The sequence below is a fragment of the Felis catus genome, chromosome A2 (assembly GCF_018350175.1).
Source record: "Felis catus isolate Fca126 chromosome A2, F.catus_Fca126_mat1.0, whole genome shotgun sequence".
Taxonomy (NCBI): Eukaryota; Metazoa; Chordata; class Mammalia; order Carnivora; family Felidae; genus Felis; species Felis catus.
Genome location: NC_058369.1, coordinates 31,837,758 through 31,852,571, shown reverse-complemented (window position 1 = coordinate 31,852,571; position 14,814 = coordinate 31,837,758). Strand labels below are relative to the sequence as shown.

General features: G+C 45.2%; 1 protein-coding gene across 4 annotated transcripts in view; it reads left to right on the top strand.

Moving 5' to 3' along the window:
* PRICKLE2 (prickle planar cell polarity protein 2) overlaps positions 1–14,814 on the top strand; it is a 329,432-nt gene that overhangs the window by 103,915 nt on the left and 210,703 nt on the right. Inside the window, exon 1 of one of the 4 annotated variants that reach the window (XM_045051820.1) lies at positions 1,550–3,290. The exons of the other annotated variants lie outside the window; for them this stretch is intronic. The gene's annotated coding sequence lies outside the window, so the exon portion shown is untranslated. Of the gene's footprint in view, positions 1–1,549; positions 3,291–14,814 lie in introns of those variants that run through there. 4 annotated transcript variants of the gene reach the window in all.

The following is a 14,814-nucleotide window of genomic DNA, read 5'->3' as shown; positions in this document are numbered from 1 at the left end:
GGACAACTTATTTAAAGTCCGTGGGTCTCAGTTTTCAAATAAAAAACGGAGACTAGTTATATCAATCTCAAAGGGCTACGGGGAAGATTAAGTGAGAAAATAAATCCAAAGAACTCAGTTTTCCATTTTAGAAATAGTTTTTCTATTTTGGGAGCAATCAGATCATATTTCGAATCTATTGGTAGAGTTACTGAAGAAAACCTTGGGTGAACCCTTTCATGGAGGGCCAAAGATTTTTGAAAACCAACAACTCCCAAAACGCCTGTGCTCTGCACTTGACATTATTACGTGGTAATAACATGGCAAAAGGTACAAAGAAATCTAAGATGACGTTCTTCTGTATACGCACATAGCTCACAAGCCCTTTTGAGGAGAAGAGGGTCATGATAATCCCCTTGCTTTTGTTTGGTTGTCCCTTTACGGTTTCCTGTATGGTTATGTTATCCTTGTGGGAGCCCCTGGGTAGATAGGGCAGCTGTGGTGAGCATCACATGACCTCTGTTCTCCACGTGAGGAAACTGAGACTTGGAGGGCTTCTGACGTGGTCACTGCAACTGACATCCAGACTGAATTCCACCCATGCTGCCTTTCTGCCCACGAAACAGTCCGAGAACACAAAGCCGCCTGGCTCATGGCCAGGTGTATACCTTGGAGTTTTGATGGATGACTTCTCTTCTACCCAGTATCTTTGCATGCTCCATTTCCAGGGACGAAGTGTGAACCTGAACGGATTTCTGAAATGGGCCATGATGTGGAAGGGGGCGCTGGGGTGGACTCATGGGCGTCCTCTTGGTTAACTCTCTCCACCTTGGCATTGTCATCCCATTCGGCAAGTTTGCAAAGGCACATACCATGGACGACCGCTCATCCCTTTAGCGCAAAATTGAAAAGAATTAAAGCACCTGTACAGTCAGCATATCTGTCTTCCAAGTGTTTAAAAAAACCCACAAAAACAAAAACGGTGTCTTGTTGAAATTGAATTAACTGCTGGAATCAAGAATGCAGTAACTATTTTAAGGAATTCACTTAGACTTGTTTTTTTTTTTTTTTCTAAATCTGTTTTTTAATATGTAAAATAGGCCTAGGGCTGCTTGCTTACCTCAAAGCAGAATCCTGTGGCTTTAATTAATGAAGATTTGGTAAATGCCGGCCATGGTCCACAGCATCCCCCTCCTTATCATTTTTATGATTATCATCACATACAGTTGCTTATGTAATAACTGTACTTCAAGGACACAGAAACATTTTTCTTTAATAAGCTCCCAAACTTTTTCTTCTCCTCCTCCCTCCCGACTACCTTTCCATTTCTGTTGCTCTGGGATTTGGCAACCCAGTTTAATTTATGATGAGAAGACACTCTAGAAAATTGAAACGAGATAACACGAGTTGATTGGGGGGAAAAAATAACTTCGTCTTAACTCTTGAAGCAGAAGACATCAGGTTTCCTAATTCCTTCCTTTCGTCCTTGAAAATAGAACATCAGCCACGGAGCACACCTGTGCCGAGTTCTAAAATGAATCCGTGGCAGCCGTTGCCACAGTAGCAATTAGACAATTAAAGCTAAATTCCACCTGCAGAGGCAGACTGCAAAATACCGGCGTTTTGACCTTCCACACTTTGGGATGAGGTAAATAATCCTTGGGAGATGGAATGAAGTCGCGGATTTGGCATTGGCAAGGAGGTCAGGCAGTGGTGTGGTTCCTGGCCGACCTCCACCGCCTGGGGGACGTTGGTCGCGGCACAGAATTCAGCCATTTGTTGTCCGCCGCTTCCCATCTGCGATAGAGGCGTGTTAATAACACTTGCTGTTCTTTGCCATGGTGTTGTCAATAATCAAGGAAATCATCCAACCTATCACCCTGCTGGCTTTTTGTTTTTGTTTTCAGGGAGCTCACCGTAGCTGGAAAGATGGTTTTGATTTATTTAGCTAGCTTTTGTTTTCCTCCCCTCCCGGCCGTCACCCCAACTGTGACCTCTGCAAAGAGACCTTCTCATCTCCCTGGCTCCTCTCTCGACTCCTTTCCTATACGGGCCCCTGGTGTGTAACAAGTGCTCGATAAACATTTGTTGCGTAAATGTGTTAAAAATGCTTTTGACACGTAAAGCGCAAATCACAAACCAACAGCCCAGAGGCCAGATTTGGCTTTGCTAGCATGTTTCTGGATTTTGTTGTTGCTGTTGTTGTTGGCTTGCATAATATTGTTCAAAATATTGAAGTAGTGGCCAGCATTTAAATATGGTGAGCCTTCATACAGAAGACCACATTTCTGGCCTCTCTTAAAATTCAGTCAGCAGATCTGGAACACTGGACCAGCTCAGGAGCAGAAGAGCTTTGATCGGTGGTTCTCAAAGTGTATCCTCAGATCAGCCTCTTGAGCAGCCGTCCCCTGAGACCTTGTTAGAAATGCAGATTCTCAGTCCTTCCCCCTTTCCTGGCCTATGGAATCACCTGGCAGTTTTTATTTTAACAAGATCTCTGGGTGGTTCTGATGCACGCAGAAGCTTGAGAACCATTCATTGCCCTGAGGGCGTAAAGAGAGTGACTGACTTTGAAAACAGAATGCCTGGGTCTGGCTTTGCCGCTTCCTAAACTGTGCGGCATCAGACAGGTTCCTTAACCTGAGTGTGCCTCCGTTTGCTCATACGTAACGTGAGGGTGACAATACGACCTCCCTCCGAGGGTTAAGATTAAGTGAGTAAGGGTACTAACTTAATGAATGTTACTGATCGTTAACATGGCCGTGGTCAGCTGAGGCCAAACAAGCAGCTGTCTCTTCTAGATACCACCTTAGCTGGATGTCCACTTTGTTTGGACACCACTGAACACGTTGACTTCCTTCGTGTGACTTGCTGGGCCCCTGTGGGCCTTCAGGTTGTCATCTTTGACGGGAAGCCGCACTGCCCGCGTCAGCAGTGACTCCGACCCTCTCCCATCACAGAGCAGCACCACGTACCCTTGTGTGCCTGCTGTGTACCCAGCACCAAGCTAGTGAGTTTTGTCCCTGCAAAGCTGATATCGTGGTGTTCCCTTGACAGATGCAAAGCTGGCAATTCAGAGAAGTTAAGTAATTTGCCTAAAGCCACACAGCTGCTAAGTGGCAGAGCAGGAATCCGACCCAGGTATTGAACTCCGAAGCCTGTTCTGTTTTCTCTTCATCTGTGTTCCCCAAAACGGGACTCGTGCCACGGCAGTTTAACAGTGCTTTTGTATGGCCTTGCGTTGTTTTTAGGTGGTAGTTCGGGAAGATGGTTTCAGCTGGTGCACACATTCTGCATTAAATAAAAATAAGGTACGTAATGAAAAAGTTAACGCATTTTTCATTCTCCCGCAAGTGACGGGAAAGTCTTAGCTGGTGCTAGTAGGTCTTTTTTCTTTTCACTGAAATTCCAGTTTAATAGTCTTTGAGACTGTATGTTTTAGTCACGTGATTTGAAGATGTATTTTCCTGGATGTGGCATTGAAAAAATAAAAGGAAAGGAAATTCTACACTGATATCGGCACTTGAAAATCGGAGCACCTGAAAATGTTCTTCTTCATATTGAAACATAATTGAAGTAAATGCCACATCTTTTTGTTTAACCCTTTCCGATCAAATGGTTTTTGAAGGGTTACCAGCACCGGTTTTGACTCAAAATAGGTGTTCATTCAGGGTTCGCTGACCTGAAGTGCTTCATGTACCCCTGGGCCTTTGAAACACTGTATCATTTAGTCTGATTTTAATCATTCAGGGTTAAGCACCTCTCTATTCCTTTAATCGTGCTTTTTTGTAATTAATTTTTTTAGTGTTTATCTTTGAGAAAGAGAGTGCAAGTGGGGGAGGGGCAGAGAGACAGGGAGACCCAGAATCCGAAGCAGGCTTCAGGCTCCGAGCTGTCAGCACAGAGCCCGACTTGGGGCGCAAACTCATGAACCATGAGATCATGACCTGAACCGAAGTCGATGCTTAACCCACTGAGCCACCCACTCGCCCTCGTGCTTTTTTTTTTTTTTTTCTCAAACAAAACGACAGTCACAGGCTCATGGCCTTTGATGGACAAGTATGTTTTGTAAAATTGCATACGTTTTTAAAATTTATTTTCTGCAATGTTGTTCCTATTTAGAGCAAGTAAAACTCCATTTTCTTTTAGTGTTTTATTTATTTTTTGCAACAAAAAAATATTTTTCCCCCACGAGCGGGGGAGGGGCCAAGAGCTAGGGAGACAGAGAATCTGACGCAGGCTCCAGGGTCTGAGCTGTGTGCAGATCAGCTGAACAGGGTGCAGATTCTGATGCAGGGCTCAAGGTCACAAACCGTGAGATCATGACCTACGCTGAAGTCAGATACTTTTAACTGACTGAGCCACCCAGGCATCCCTGAAACTCCTTTTTCAAACAGATTTATTTTAATGAATCAAGGAGCCAGGTAAAACTCTGCTGGGTAAGTAATATTAAAGATAGTCTGTGGCTATGACATTTGTCATGGAGGTGAGGTATCAATGACAGACGTTTAGAAACAGCTGCTCCTGCCATCATAGGGAGGCAGGACACCAATATCTGTCTTTCTCCCCAGACAGAGTCCTTAGGCCCCTGCTTGGATGTCCGAGGGGAACTGCCCCCAGTTCCTTCTCTCTCCATTCCGGCAGCTTAACGGTCCTCAGGGCCCTCAAGCTGCCCCTGACAGCAAGGGATCTGGAAAAATCAAGCCATGGTCAAGGAAAGGTAGAGAGCGTGTGAGTTAACGCCTGTCAGCGGGCCTACGCAGTGGTTCAGGAATTGGAGCTGAATCCTCCTCTCCAAGGGCAGAGACCATGCGCCTGTGACTCAGTGACTCACTGTAGACCAGCACCACCCACGTGTGAATGTTTAAAATGACAAAGGGACCCTGATAGGAAAACAGTGTGAGAGGAAAGCGAGGCAGGGGCATGGATGGTGGGTGTGGTGGTGCTGCTGCCTACAACTGCATTTGGGACCCCGGTGCCCCACATCTCTGAGAAAAGAGTAGCCTTTGGAATTTTCTTCCAGCAGTTGGGCAGCTGACCTAGTGGGTGAGGTCTTTGGGATGGGTCTAGGGAGACCTGAGTTGGTTTCTTGGGTCTCCATTACCAGTGTTTTGACCTGGGACGAGTCTTGCAACTTTTCGTTATCTGTGACGTGGGAATGGTATATTGGATAATTAAGCTGACAGGAGCCAAGATGTCGCACAGACCCAGACATGCAGTGGGTGTGAGTATTGTTGAGGACGGAGGTAGAGTTGGTAAGAGTGCTCACGTATGTTCTTCCCACCTCGAGCGCGGAAACCCAACGTGCTGCCCTGGGACCATCATTCGATGATGTATTAGGGTTCTCAAGAGAAACCTCGCTCTGCCTCTCTGTCTGTACCTACATCTATGTCTGTTTCTCTATCTATAGGTAGAGATAGAGATTGATGCAGATTTATTTTAAGGATTTATTTTAGATAACATTTTAAGGTACCGATGCAGGCAACTGTGGATGCCCGCAAGTCCAGAATCTGCAGGGTAGGCTGGCAGGCTGGAGATCCAGGGAAGAGTTGGAGTTAAGCGTAGAAAGGCAGTGTGCCGACTGAATTCCCTCCTCTTCTAAGGAGGTCCGTCTTTTCTCTAAAGGCCTTCAACTTATTGCATGAGGCCCACCCACATTGTGGAGGGTAATTTGCTTTACCCAGAGTCTACCGATGTAAATGAAAATCTCATCTCAAAAGCACCTTGACAGAAACACATCATGTCATACCATAGAATATAATCCAGGTACCATAACCCAATCAAACTGACACATAAAGTTATCTATCCTAGACACTCCTCCCTGTCATTGGGTGACGACTAGTAGAACTCTATTGATTTTCTTCAACGTTGAGCAGAATTCTTTATATTGCTAGGGATATAACACTAAAGCAACCTGGTTTAAGAAAAATAAAAAGGTGGGGGCAGTAGAGATGGGAGGAATGGCTGACTCAGTAGCTCCAACTATCAGGGGTTTCTAGCTTCTAGATCAGGGTCCCATATGGTAGGAAGACCTCTCTCCATGCCCATACACGTATTCCCCTGGGCAGGCTAGATTGCTGCCAGCTACTCTTAGCTTAAAAATCTTCACAGAGTCGTCTTCTTCTCAGAACTACCTGCAGAAATCCTGGGCCTTAATCTCCTTGGCCCATTTGGGTTATGTGCCTGTCCCTGAACTGGGGCAAGGGAAGTGAATGTACCGATGGGCTTAGACCACCAGGTCGTGGGGCCTCCCCTGGGGGCTGAGCTTCAGCAACACCCAAACCAAGTGATCTGAAGCACCGAGAAAGAGCACTTTCTCCGGGGGAGGGGTGTGGTTGGCGGGGGGGGGGGGGGGGAGTGGGTGCGGGGATCAGATCGCAGTTTCCAGAAAGACGAAGACCTCTTGCCACAGGGGCTAAAACATCACAGAACTGCACCAGCCTCACACACACAGCTCTCTTCCCCTTGTTGCCTGTGCCGTTGCTCTCCTTCTTCGCTTCCCCTTGTCTCTCCTCATCAGTGCCTGAACCGCTTTCTATCCCTTTAAAACCCTGCCTCTTTGTTTCCTAATTTCGAAACTCCCAAGTCATGTAAGAAGGCAGATGCTTCAGAAGCAGGCTGCCTCAGAGAGCAGTGTTGAGCCTGATCCTGTCCGCGTGATCGTTGCCCAGGGACAGTCTGGTCCCAGCTGATCCTTCAGTGCTTATGTTCTTGGTGTGGGAGTATGGAACCCCGAGTAACTGTGCCCTAACTCATGCTGCGAGAAGGCAATTTCTGTTTCCCGTGTCTTCTCTTTGTCCACTTAGCCGGAGGACTGTGGTAGGGAGTTAAGAATGGACGCTTGGGACTTACCTGTGAATTGTAGCAGACAGGACGAAATTTCCTGCCAGAAACATCAAAGACTGGAGGAAAAACTACCTGCGAACATATTTTTTGAGGTCATAATTGTATGTATGTATATATATATATGTGTGTGTATATATATATATATATATGTTTGAGTTTAAGTCTGCTTCATAAGGATAATTCACAGACCGTACAGTTTACTCATTTAAAGTATACAGTTCTTTATTTTTAGTATATTCCTACGGTTGTGAAATCATCACTAAAGTCTAACTTTGGACATTTTCTTCACCCCCCCAAAAGGAATCTCTTAGCTATTAGCCCTCCGTGTCCCTTATCCTCCTCCAAGCCTCTGGCAGGCTACTCGTCCACCGTCTATCCCCAGGGATTTGCATACTCTGGACATTTCATATCAACGCAGTCATAGCATCTGTACGTAGGCTTTTGTGATTGGCTTCTTGCATGTAGTGTGACGTTTTCAGTGTTGTTTTCTTTTCTTTTTCATCCACGCCATTGCATCTTTCAGTATGCCGTTGCTTACTGTTGCCAAATAATTTTCCGTGGCATGGATATGCCACAGCCAATGGGCGTTTGAACCGGGTGCCCTCTTTGGCTCTTATAAATAATGCTGCTGTGAACGTGTGTGCGAAATTTTCGTATGGGTGGATGTTTTCATTTTTCTTGCATATACGCCTAGGAAAGGAGTGGAATTGTTGGGTCATAGGGTAACTCTGTGCTTAAATTTGGAGAACGGCCCGGCTGTTTTCCAAAGTAGCTGTGTCACTGACATTCCCACCAGCAGTGTATTAGGGTTCCGGTTTCTCCACATCCTCATGAACCCTTGTAAATGTCTGTCTGCGTGGTTACAGCCATTCTAGTGGATGGGAATTGGACCCTCATTGTACTTTTTGTTGGCGTTTCCCTGGTCGCTCATGGTATTGAGTGTTTTTTCATGTGCTCGTGGACCATTTGTGTATCTTCTCTGGAAAAATACCTTCTACATATTATTTCATCGGGTTGTCATGTTATTATTGAGTTGTAAATATTCTTGATAGATTCTGGTTGCAAATACATGTGACATTGATTCTTCGAGTCCTGTGAGGCCTTGACTTTTCAGAGCTTCTGGGTTAATGAGAATATCTTTTATTCAAGCCTGAGGGGAAACCAAGGGATAGAGTAAGCTGTTAGTGATAACATTGCCAGTGGTTTGGGTGTGTCATTTAAAGACGTCTCTGAGGGCACCTGGGTGGCTCAGTCGATTGAAAGATTGAAAGTCCGATTGTGGATTTCATCTCAGGTCATGATCCCAGGGTCATGGGATCAAACCCCACGTCGGGCTTCACACTGAGCATGGAGCCTGCTTAAGATTCTCTCTCTCTCTCTCTCTCTCTCTCTCTCTCTCTCTGTCTCTGACCTTCCCCTGCTTGCTCTCTCTCTCTCTCCCCCTCTCAAAAAAGGTCTCTGAATCTGTTTATTTCCCTCCTTTTTTTCTCAAAAAAAAAAAAAAAAAAGAAAATTACCAAAATGAAAGGGCAGCACAGAGAATATCTCTATACCTTCCCCTAGTTTCACTAATCATGAACATTTTGCTGCATTTGCTTTCTTGTTTTCTGTGTGTGTGTGTGTGTGTGCATGTGTGCGTGTGTATACACCTTTACACAGCTGAATCCTTAGGAAGTAATTTGCAGCCATAATGACTTTGAAGAACATGAGCATATATGGACTAGAAACCAGGATATGCTCCTACATAACCACCATAACTTTCTCACATCTTGAAATGTCATCTTAATTCAGTAATATCTAATATATAGTCCCTATTCAGATTTCTCCAGTATTCCCCCAAATGTCCTTTCTTCCTTAAAAAAATCCAGGATCCAGGGGTACCTGGGTGGCTCCTCCAGTTAGGCTTTAGACTTCGGTTCAGGTTGGACTTCAGTTCAGGACTCATGGCTCCTGAGTTAAACCCCCTGCGGGCTCTCTGCTGTCAGCACAGAGCCTGCTTGGGATCCCCTGTCCACCCCCGCCTTCTCTGTCCCTCCGCAGCTCACATATGGGCATCCATGCTCGCTCTCAAAAAGATAAAGCTAGGAAGTTTTCTCCCCTTTCTGTCTTTTGTGACTGATATTTTTTGAAGCCTCCAAGTTAGTAACCTTGTAGAGTGATCCACATTCTGGGTTTATTGGATTGTTTCCCTGTGATTGGAATCAGGACAGACTTTTCTTGGTATGAATATTGCATGGAGGACGCTGCAATGCTTTCCTTGCATCCCAGCTGGACGTACATAGCATTGGCAGTGCTTAGTTTGATCATTTGATCAAGGGGAGAGCTGCCAGATCTCTCCATTGTAGACGTAACTTTGCCCCACTATAGTTAAAAGTAATCCATGTGTCTGTCTTCTTCATCGAAACCTTCCCACCCAATTGTTGTAGCATGCACTAACCAGCCTTGTCTGAATCGGGTATATACATTGGGGGTTGCAAAATGTTGATTTTCTTTTTTTTTCTTTAATTTTTTAAGGTTTATTCATTTTTATTTTTTTATTTTTTAATGTTTATTCATTTTTTGAGAGAGAGAGACAGAGTGTGAACAGGGGAGGGGCAGAGAGAGAGAGAGAGAGAATCCGAAGCAGGCTTCAGGCTCTGAGTTGTCAGCACAGAGACTGATGTGGGGCTTGAACCCACGAGCTGTGAGATCATGACCTGAGCTGAAGTCGGACGCTTAACCGACTGAGCCACCCAGGCGCCCCACGTTTATTCATTTTTAAGAGACAGAGACAGAGTGTGAGTGAGGGAGGGGCAGAGAGAGAGAGGGAGACACAGAATCCGAAGCAGACTCCAGGTTCTGAGGTGTCAGCACAGATCCCAACTTGGGGCTCGAACCCACTAACCTCCAGATCATGACCTGAGCCGAAGTCAGCCGCTCAACTGACAGAGCCACCCAGGTGCCCCTGATTGTCTAATCCCACCATTCATCCTCCACCTTTACCTTTTACTTTCTCATATTTTAAAAATGTCTCCTTGCTCGTTTCCCCCTTTTAATCTTTTTCTTTTGAATATCATGTCGAACTCGAGAACCACTTTAATCAGTGTTGTTTCCTAATTCCAAAAGTTAAGCTATTTATCCTCTCAACGGGTATTTCTGAGGGCCTACTCTGCAGGAGGCATTATTGTTTCAGAAAATTAAATCGGGTTACCTTTAAGGCCTCTTTCAGTGCGAAATTAATTTGTGGTTCTAGGACCAGTGAGTAAATCACTTGCTTGTACCTGTGTTTTCTCTATTTATCTCTGCCTCTAAATGATGTATCTAACTTCATTTATTTGCTAATTTTACTTTAGTATTTTGTCAAAATGTCTATTTGTAGAGTTGCATCTGTGTTTTATTAAAGAGGGCAAAACCCAGTAAAGAACTTGAGGATAGTCTCTATCTCTTAGCGTTCAAAGCCCAGGAGAAGGCCAACTCAGTGGGCTCAGTGAAGTTTCCAGTGCTGTCTAAATAGGCAGTAGCTTGTCTGACTGCAGCCAGTTCCCTTGGTAAAGTAAACCCCCTCCTAAGGTCCCAGGTGTTGTATTAGATTAACTTCTAACTCGCATTGACAACCTACTTGGCTATCAACACCCTTCCCAAGATAAAAATAACACTTAAAAGACTTCAGGTGATTCTGCCTGCCATTCTATTTGTAACATTTGTGCCCAGATTATGTGTGAGACAAGAGACGTGTCTGTCTTTTCTAGAACCCGGTTGCTGCTGCTGGTAGTGTGGGCTTCTCACACATGGAGATTTCACGTTTCAGATTCTGTCTGTCTTACGTTGTTAAAAATATAAAATTATACTTCGCATATTACACAGTGTACATTTTAGTCAATGTCATACATTTATTATAGTATTTCCCTGCATGGGACCATCAGTTATATTGTACCTCGTTGGTGATTCAGGAGAGAAGTTAATTGTGACTCAGTTATTTCTGCCTTGTACAGTGACTTCAGAACCTAACCCCTAAGATGTCTCTGTTATCCTGTTCTCACAAATCCATCTCTCGATGGTTTTGACGTCTCTTTTCCTTTCAAGCTTTGTTTTTTCTCTTATGTTGATAAAACCCACTGGCCTTGCTTAATTAATCCCACTAGAGTGCTAGTCTATCAGCTATGTCTGTGCCCTCCTGCCTCCCCCTCAACTCTGCTCTTTCCCAGTAACTGGCAGGAGAAATTAAAACTATTAAGCTAAGATACCCTAAGTGACAATTTTACAGCTGTCTTGAAAATAACTCCTTGGTCGCAATAAAAAAAAAAAAATCGGTGCACAGCTGCTAAATGCAAAACATATTAACTTACTGTTTTTGTGAACTGTTGCTATTTCCTTGGAAAGGCTAGATTTAGAGCTGCTATCATTTCAGTCCTCGATTGCAAGCAACAGAAACTGATTGTGCTAGCTTCGATAAAAAGGAGGGGTACAGAGTGCCTTCGAGATTCTAAGGCAAAGCAGAAAAAGCAGACTTCAGAAGAGCACGACCTGAGGACCAGGGGGAGCAGGAGCCAATGCCCTGTGGTCCGCCTTATGTGATACTGTGCTTCTCTGCTGAAAATTTTCAGTCTTGAGAGAGAGAAGCAGAAATGGGTTTGCCTGGAGTCATGTGCCTGGTAGGGGATGGGGGCATGGAATCCGATTGACATTCTCAACCAAAACCGGGGAGGGAGTGTGCTACCCAGGGAAACGTGAATGGGTCTTTCCGGAGAAGGCGGCAAAGGAGGTTGGGTAGACACAAACAGCACTGCTCTCATTCACGCACTGCCGTGCATCTTTGTAAAGAATGGTCCCTGATGCCCGACACAGTGGCATTCTCCCGCCAGTCCTACAACAGACTTTATCTCATGATCCATTGACCTGTCCCCTTTGAATGCCCCCCATCTGGGCTGTTCCTCTAAGAACACTGGTAGTCAATGTCAGTTCTATAGGCAAAAAAAAAAAAAAAAAAAAAAAAAAAAAAAAAAAAAAGTGCAAGGGAAGAGAGCCACAGACAAAGAAAGAAAGAAGGGTAATGGCTGAGAATGGGTTAAAATGATTAACTTTCTTCTGGAGACATCCAGCTGTCAAATATTTATTTCCCAACACCCAAACCTTTCTCATTAGAAATGCACTGGCTTGGCCACTGCCGCCCGAAGCTGTGGGTATGTAAATGTCAACTCTCTCACTGGCAAGTTGGTGAAATTTGCTGATGACACAAATCTGCGTAGGTTTGGGAGAAGGCAGGATTGTGAGAAACTCCAGATGCATCACGGCAAACCGTGTGAGTCACTCAGACTGGTCAATGGAGAGTCTGCGGGTTGGGTGGCGTTGGGACTGAAAAGAGAAATTAGCATTTTTAGTACCAGAAAAGAAACCAAACTCAAACTTGAGGGTAGCAGTGTTATTAAATGGCCTTCTACAAAAATCATCTCAAGTTCTCTCTTGGAACTGTGTACTAAATTTGATTCTTCGTGTGTCAGAGAAAAAGGAAAAAATAGAGCAGAGCAGCCAGAGCAAGGCTGCGGTGAAGTTTCTGGTTTCTCCACCCGGAAGCTATTTTTATTATTAGGAACGGTGATCATAATAACAGTTAACTATTTATTGATTACTTACTATAACCGGGCACTATTACTTGGCATTTTATATACATCTGTAGACTGCTAACTACATGAGGAAATGCAACTGGCAAAACTGAGGCTCAGTTTGATTGTCCAAGGTGTTCCAGCTCATAAGTGGCAAGGAAAGGATGCAAATGAAGACCTTAACACTTCTGCCGTGTAAATAGCAGGTGTCTCCACTGATGGTGCAGAGCCTGCTTGGGATTCTCTCTCGCTCCCTCTCTCTCTGCCCCTTTCCTGCTCCTTCTCTCCGCCCCTCACTCCCCCCCCCTCAAAAGAAATCAATAAACTTTTAAAAAATTATAAATAGGCGCTTCATTTCTTAACGCCTTAGGCACTGTTCTTGGGTGTCCTTCAAGTACACATGGAACACGGAGACCCCATACCAAAGCGCCACACTGGAGGTGTAAATATTTAGTAACATTTTCATTTAACAGGTATTTATTGAGCTATCCTTCTCTGCTAGATATGCACCTTTACTGTCAGAGGGGGAACCCCACTAGAAAAATCAGCTCCTTAATTCCCGTTTTCCTACCCGCGGGCCAGAAGCTCTTAGATGTTTCTCCTACTTGGGGGCTTTTCTGAGCCTGTCACATTCTTATTTAACCCCTTGAGCAAAGGTATAGATTGTGACAGACATTGGCCCCTCCTCTCTGCATTTATAACTGACCTGAGCTGGGCTTTAATGCATTTACGGAAGAATGAGCTTGGAGAAAGAGGAAGTCACAATGGGACAGGGCAGAACCTGGCATTTAATAGTAAGCAATTACGAAAGAAAAGCTGACCATTTGGGAGCACCTGCTAGATTTCCCAACACTGTTACCGTATTTAGTTCTCACAAAAACCTTGCCAGGTATCTCTGAACTGCCCATTTTATTTTACTGTTCCAACACACTGAGCAGGGAAAGTTTCGATGGTTTGCCCAAGGATGCACAGATTGCAAATGCTAACGTCAGAATTGTTCATTTTTGTCTGTCTTCTCTTTCTCTCATCCTGGGGGAACTCCACCTTCCAAATATAGTGAGTATCTGACCACTTCAGAAGAAACAACCCATCTGAGCCAGCCTCGTTTCTTGCCAGAATTACTCAACACGGTGAGCAAAGGAATGGCCTGCGGGGTCCCTAGAGGGCCTGCCTCATTCAGCACCACAGTGGTAACCTCGGGGACTGCCTCCCCTCCTGTCCTTCTCCCTCCACCCCAGCCATCTGGCCTCCAGCTGGTCCTTGAACACCTAGAATGACTTCCTGTCCCCCAACTCTACACTTGGGAGTTCCCTCTGCCTGGAAAGCCCTTCCATGTTTTGTGTTTGCTCACATCCTTTGTGTCGTCTTCCCAGTGAGACAGACTCTGTCCAGACTCCTGAAAATTTTAGCTGTACCATAGGCTCGGGCTAAGGGTGGCGTGGTAGGCAGAAACTGTTCGATAGCCTCCGTGACCTCTTCCCCTGATGTCATTTCCACGGTTATGTTACATGGTATGGCCAAAGGCAAAGGGAAGGCCATTTGGGTCTAGAACCACAAGGAAATAAATTCTGTAACAACCGGATGAGCTCGCAGTGGACACATCTCTAGAGTCCCCAGATAAGAGGCCCACCCCGGTAACACACCTGATTTCAGGTTTGGGACAGCCGAGCAGGGAACCCAGCAAAGCCCCCTGGACTTTGACGGACAGAACTGTGTGATAACGAATGAGTGTTGTTTTAGGCTGCTTAGTCCGTGGTGATTTGCTGGAGTCAAACTAACAGATACGGCAAATAGGATTCACCTCTCCTAGCAGATTGGATCCCTGAGCAGTGCCTGCCCGGATGCCTGTCTTGAGACTCCAAGATGGTTCCGAGTGTCTGAGAATAGCTGCATGTTGGTACATTCCTGGTCTGGGCTCGTTCCTCTGACTGGAATGGTGGGATTACTTGGACTTGATGAAGTTATTGGGCTGAAGTCAAAAACAGAAAACATGGATGGTGTCATTAAAGAAAAACCGGCCAGCAGAATAAGAATCAAGCATATAAGTCTCAAGGTGCCTGGGTGGCTCCGTCAGTTGAGCATCCAGCTCTTGGTTTTGGCTCAGGTCATGATCTCACGGTTGGTGGGATGGAGCCCCACGTTGGGCTCTGTGCTGACAGCGCGGACCCTGCTTGGGATTCTCTCTCTCCTCCTCTTTCTGCCTCTGCTAGACTCATGCTTGCTCTCTCTCACCCTAAGTAAATGAGTAAACTTAAAAAAAAATTGTAAAAAGAATTGTATAAGTCTCTCCTAGTCTCTTTGGGCTGCTAGGACAAAATACAGACTGGCTGGCTTATAAACAGCAGACGTTTATTTCCTTCTCACAGTTCTGGAGGCTGGATAGTCCAAGATCAAAGCGCTGGCAGATTCC